The 6943-nt window shown below is 41.8% G+C and overlaps 1 pseudogene; it reads right to left on the minus strand.

Moving 5' to 3' along the window:
- Nucleotides 1-3825: 3825 nt before the first annotated feature.
- LOC118573990 lies at nucleotides 3826-6513 on the minus strand (annotated as a pseudogene).
- Nucleotides 6514-6943: the final 430 nt, after the last annotated feature.

Genomic DNA, 6943 nt, shown 5'->3' on the forward strand with positions numbered 1-6943 from the left:
TAGTTTGGCTATTTGTCCCTGTGCTTTTCCAATCTTGGTCTCAAGAATTCACACTCATACAGTCCCTCCTCTTTCTTGACAATTGGACTCCTGGAGCTCCACCTGGGGCCTGGCCAAGGATCTCTGCATCCACTTCCATCAGTTATTGGATGAGAGTTCTAGCACCCCAGTTAGGGTGTTTGGCCATTCAATCACCAGACTAGGTCAGTTCTGCCTTTCTCTCGACCATTGCCAGTAGTCTACAGTAGAGGTATCATTGTGGACTTCTGGGGACCTCTCTAGCACTTTGCTTCTTCCTATTCTCATGTGGTCTTCATTTGTCATGTTCTGTTAGTCCTTGTTCTCCCTTTCTATTCTTAATCCAGCTGGGATCTCCTGCTCCCCTAAGCTTTCTTTCCCTCAAACCCTACTCTTCATTACCCCCACTCACGTCCAGATCGTTCATGTAGATTTCACCCATTTCTCTGTCATTGGATGATCCTTGTGTCTTTCTTAGGGTCCTGTTTTCTAGGTAGCCTCCCTGGAGTTGTGAGTAGCAGTCTAGTCATCTTTGTTTTACAACTAGTATCCTCCAATGAGTTAGTACGTACCATGTTTGTCTTTCTGAGTCTGAGTTAGCTCACTCAGGATGATTTTTTCTAGATCCATCCATTTACCTGCAAACCTCATGATGTCATTGCTTTTCTCTGTTGAGTAGTACTCCATTGTGTATATGTACCACATTTTCTTTATTTATTCTTCCATTGAAGGGCATCTAGGTTGTTTCCAAGTTATGGTGATTACAAATAATGCTGCTATGAACATAGCTGAGCATGTGCCCTTGTGGTATGATTGAGCATTCCTTGGGAATATGCCCAAGAGTGGTATAGCTGGGTCTTGGAGGAGATTGATTCCCAATTTTCTAAGAAAGCACTATATTGATTTCCAAAGTGGTTATACAAGCTTACATTCCCACCATCAGTGGAGGACAGTTCCCCTTGCTCCACATCCTCTCCAGCATAGACTGTCTTCAGTGTATTTGATCTTAGCCATTCTGACAGGTGTAAGATGATATCTCAGAGTTGTTTTGATTTGTATTTCCCTGATGATTAGGGATGTTGAGCAATTCCTTAAATGTTTTCAGCCATTTGAACTTCCTCTGTTGAGAAATCTCTGTATAGCTCTATAGCCCATTTCTTAATTGGAGTGTTGGGCATTTTGATGTGTAATTTCTTGAGTTCTTTATATATTCTGGATATCAGCCCTCTGTCAGGTGTGGAGTTGGTGACTGCTACTCACAACTATAGGGAGGCTACCTAGAAAACAGGGCCCTAAGAAAGACACAGGGATCACCCAACCACAGAGAAATGGATGAGATCTATTGGATGTGAGTGGGGGTAATGAAGGGCAAGGGTCGAGGAAAAGAGAGCTTAGGGGAGCAAGTGATACCAGCTGGATCAAGAACAAAGAGGGAGAACAAGGAATAAGAGACCATAAGAATGAAGACCTGAGAATAGGAAGAAGCAAAGTGCTAGAGAGGTCCCCAGAAATCCACAATGATACACCCACTGTAGACTACTGGCAATGGTCAAGAGAAAGCCGGAACTGATATACTCTGGTGATCAGACAGCCAAACACCCTAATAGTTGTGATAGAACTCTTATCCAATGACTGATGGAAGCAGATGCAGAGATCCACGGCTAGGCCCTAGGTGGAGCTCCAGGAGTCCAATCTGTGAGAGAAAGGAGGAATTGTGTGAGTGAGAATTGTTGAGACCATGATTGGAAAAAGCACAGGGACAAATAGTCAAACTAATGGAAACACATGAACTATGAACCAATAGCTGAGGAGACCCCATGGAACTGGATCAGGCCCTCTGGATAAGTGAGACAGTTGATTAACTTCAATTGTTTGGGAGGCCCCCAGTCAATGGGACCAGGACCTGTTCGTAGTGCCTGAGCTGGCTGTTTGGAACCTGGGGCCTATGCAGGGACACTTTGCTCAGCCTGGGCAAAGGAAGGAGGGGACTGGACCAGCCTAGATTGAATCTACCAGGCTGAGCTGAATCCCCAGGGGAGTCCTTGCCCTGGAAGAGGTGGGAATGGGGGGTGGGTGGGCTGGGGGCAGGGTAGGAGGGGGCTGGAGGAGGGAGAAAAAAATAAAAATAAAAAAATAAAAAGATAATGGTTAATCAACAGACATAACATGATTTACTATGCAATCATCATTTCATTTCTCCAGTGAATTTAAATCATCCTTTGTTGGACGTTAGAATCTGGTGGGTGTTTCCAGGGGAATCAAATAAGAGATGGTTCAATTATGTAAGTAATCTTATGTCTCAATTTAACTTAAAGAACTTTTTAAAAACTAAATTCATAAGACTACTTTCTCAATGGATTACCAAATATTTTCATATTCAGTATCTCCTTATACTGCTGCACTGAAATACCACTTTAAAAAATACTATTGCAAAGCCTTAATGAAGTTTAATAATGATGTAATATAAAAAATGTTGTGAAACACATTCACTTTTGTTTAAAAAGAAAATATATGTTTGAAAGATTACATTGGGTCTGTGAGGTCCAAGATGTGCAAAATTTTGATTTATAAATTGGGAAAAAATGATAGTCTACCACCTATGTTTGTAAGTAATTATGCCTTGGACACTATGACATGACACATCAATTAGGGTTCTATCCTGATGTTTTGCATATGAATGGCTTTGAGGAGAGAAGGTCCCTTGACTATCTTCACTAAAAATCAACTACTGATACTGGCAGTTCTTTCTGTGTTCTAACAGTTGAGAAGGACATGCATGACCCATGAGTCAGAGAATGAATCTATACAAGACCTCTTTTTTTCTGAATAAGGTATTATTCATGTTGTGCTCTGAATTGTGTCTTCACATACTTCTCAATGTTTTACTAATTAATGAGAGAAAGTTGTGTTCAACCAATTTCTAGATGGATGATTAAGATCCAGAGAAACAGAATAGTTCTAAGATGCATTGAACCTAGAGACTTTTCAACACCATATTGCTCATGTTTTCTGAATGTTCACCTAAAGAAGTCTTGCTTCTCCCAAAGTATCATTTATTTACTCTCTTAAATCTGAAAACATTTACTTTAGCAGTTTGGAAATTCATAAATACCCACCATGATTGACACAGGTTGACACACATGATGCTGTCAAAATATACAAGAACAACAGTCCAAGAGTTACAAAAAAACCCACATAAATCCATGATTCTTAATCACAATAAAAAAGTTACACATATCAGAACTTTTCATTGAATTGGAAAGAAGATGTGCACACATCACAATTTAAAGAGGCACAGCAAGAGCAGCTGAAAGCTCGTGTTATAAAGCTGATGATAAAGGATCAAGGTGTTGCTGTGTCAGTTTCCATTAGCAAGGAAAGGGTAAGAGGGTCACTTCCATTTGTGCATTCACAAATTGTGCTGGTTAACAGATAACTATCAGCTTGTTTTAAATAGCAGCCAGAGCCTGTGTTGCTTAATTATCCTTTCTACAGTGTTCAGTTACAGTCACATGCATTTGCCACAGATGAACAGACAAAAATAAAATACCACATTCAGAACACATTTCTCTGCATGATTTAAAAAGGGAGTGCCCTGTGGCTCAAAGCAACCATTAGCCCAGCAAATTCCCATGATGGTTTTTCTGAAACTGCTTCCAGAAGGGACAGGAGGGCAGAACTGAGAAGCTGGGTTGCCAACCCAGATATGTTTAGCATTAGCTATAGTGATTGTGAGGAGGAGGAGGAGGAGGAATCAGTGAACATGGGAGTGGTTGGTGAAGGAAGGGTCAGGGACTTCAAGGGTCTTCAGTTGCCTTTGCCTGCTTCTTCATCCTATTGGTTGCTTGTCCAGAGGGTGAGGTTGTCTCCCAGCAGCTGCCTGATGAGAGTGTTTAGTCCTTATAGGAATCCTCCTTTAATGTGCCCAGTTTAGCTATGGTGTCATCAAAGTTTGTTTGGCTAAGAGGCAGGCCTACTCTGTCTGTTGCATTCTGGTTCTCATAGTAGGACAGAAAAATCGAGGGCCAGCCCATGCCAGATAGTGTATGTTGGCTCATGAGCTCTTTGTTGATTTTGAAGGCTTCCTTATACTAGGGCTCAAAAGCTTCAACCACATTCTTTTTCTTCTCCTCAGAAGTTACTTCTGCAAGTAGCAGTAGTAATTGCCCTTTGTTTTTCAGGCAGAACACTTTGCTCTCATACAGGAAATCACTGTAGGTCTTGTCAAGGAACTTGATGAGGAAGCAGAGTCAAGACATTATTGCAAACTGTCTCCAGCTCTTTCCAGTCTTCTCCTGGTAAGCTTTAACTTTCTCTATCTTGTTTATATGTCCATCAGCCATTTTTTTTTTCTCATGGCTATTAAGGACCCTCCAAGAAGGTTAGCTGGTACTAACTTCATTATTGTAGGCCAGTGAGAGGAGATTTTGATCTTCATTAGATAGAAGTGCATTCAGCTCTGTCATCATCTTAATGGCAGAGGCTGTGTGTTAATTCTGCTAGCTCCACCAGGGACACAGCAGCAGCAGCTGCTCTTTGTCGCCCATGTCACTCTTGACTTGGCTTCATCTTAGCATTCTGTCCAGTGGCCTTCAACCATAGATAGCATCATGAGGATATGTCAGAATGTACTCGTCCAAAAATAACGGACATGAAAATCTCTTTTTCAATAATGAATATCAGACAGGACTATAAGTCTGACACAAACATGGATATTCCATCTGATTAAACACCACCATCAGCTAAATACTATCAGAATATAGAGGAAAGAGAAGAATGGATAGGGCAGTGGAATGTAGTTGTCAGCATATAGAGAAACCAGGATTATAACAGCATCTCCTAGATCCTCATCTTCATTCCTCACTCCCACATAAAACCTTCTTGTGTGTGTGTGTGTCTCTGTGTGTGTGTGTTTGTAGAACATTGATGGTGGCTTAATTTATATAGAATTCTAATCCCAAAATACCTGGACTAGCCATGCCATTGATACAATGGCTGACAAGACATTCCTGTGGTTTATACTTATGCACTATTTATGTAAAATAATAGGAGTGGGCAGAATTATGAATAGGTCTGCTGCTTCAGAATTATTACTTGCCATCCTAAAGACTGCTTTTTGCTGGGAAGACCTGCCCAACTTGGTCCCAGTTTCTGGCCATTCGGCAGGCCCTGAGGGAAGGTTCCCCTTTTCCAAGACTGCAGGCAGACCCTGAAATCTCCACACCCTGCCCCCATACCCATCTACACGAGACCCCAGCCACTTCCTGAGACTCAGAGACCACCCCCCAGCTTGCATCCCACCCAGAGCTCCCATCTGGACAAGATACTGAGATCCCAGCCACTTCCTGAGTCTAAAAGAGCAGCCCCCAGTTCCCATCCACCTGGAACCCCCATCTGGACCAGAGCTTCTATCCTACCCTGGAACTCCCATCTGGACCATAGCCCCCAGCTCCCATCCAGCTCAGGAGCTCCCATCTGGAAAGAATACTGAGACCCCAGAAACTTCCTGAGACTCAGAGACCAGCCCCTAGATCCCATCCGGCCAGTACTCCCATATGGACCAGAGCTCCTATCCGGCCCAGAGCTTCCATTTGGACCAGAGAGAGGCTCCCTAAATCTGTCAGCTCTGTCTGGACCAAGTGCTCTGATAAGACCAAGAACGAATCCTCCTTGAGGAGAAGGGCAGAAGTACATACAACAAAATAAAGAGCAATACAACATCACCAGAACCTAGCCCTCCTCCAATAGCTAGACCTGAATATCACAGAATGGAAGAAGCAGAACAAAACAACCTTATAAATAACATCATGAAGAGGTTAGATCCTTATATAGAAGAAATAAAAAAATAAAGTGGAGGAACAGACACACAAAAAAATGGGAAGAACACTATAAAAAACTAGAGGAAAGGACAAATAAAGCAGAAGAAAACAATTAAGTCCCTGAAAGAAAAATCACACACACACACAAAAACACAATGAAACAGGTGAGGGAAACAGTCCAGGACCTGGAAAGAGAAATAGAAAAATGAAGAAGACACCAGCAGAGGGAATGCTGGAAATAGAAAATCTGAGCAAATGAACAGGAAATTCAGATGTAAGTATAAGGGACTGGACCTGCCTGTACTGAATCCACCAGGTTGAGCTGAATCCCCAAGGGAGTTTTTACCCTGGAGGACATGGGAATGTTGGGAAGGGCCTTGGGGGGAGGCAGGTGGGGGCTAGGGAGGGGTGAGGGTAGGGGAACCCATGGCTGACATGTAAAGTTAAAACACATATATCCATATGAAAAAAATTATATATATATATATTTAAAAGACTGCTTTTTGCTCCAGTTTGGTAGGAACAAAATAATAAAAATGAGATGTTGAGAGATGTCCTGGGATTATTGTCTGGCATCAGATGGCAGTAACTTCACGTGGGAAAGTAGATGCATTTCACTACCTGTGACTGCATTTCTCACGGCCACAGCTTCCAGAAGCACTGCTACCTTCCACATCTATCTGTTCATGTAGTTGGATACCACAGGCTTTATACACAAGTGTCTGTCTGTGTGTATAACATTCCTTGTCAATTACTTTACATGTCTTCATAAATAGTTCTGAATCTTTTCAGTTAGTTACTGACATTAAAAGCTTCCTAAAAACAAACAAGTAAACACAAACATAAGAAATGATTAGAAAGACAGGTACAAAAAATAAAGATTTTAAAATAAAATACACATCTGGGCATGCCAGGTTACACCTGTAATCCCATTATTTGACACACAGAGACAGGAAGATTGCAAGTTCAAGGACACTGTGGGCCAGCCTAGGGTACAGAGTAAGACTTTCCCTCAAAAGACCCAGGCAGAGAAACCTGAGAGCTATAGGATCATTTTGTTTATTTAAGTTAATAAATATTATTTTGACCAATTTAAAGTACAGGGT

This window comes from Onychomys torridus, chromosome 1 (assembly GCF_903995425.1).
Source record: "Onychomys torridus chromosome 1, mOncTor1.1, whole genome shotgun sequence".
Lineage (NCBI taxonomy): Eukaryota > Metazoa > Chordata > Mammalia > Rodentia > Cricetidae > Onychomys > Onychomys torridus.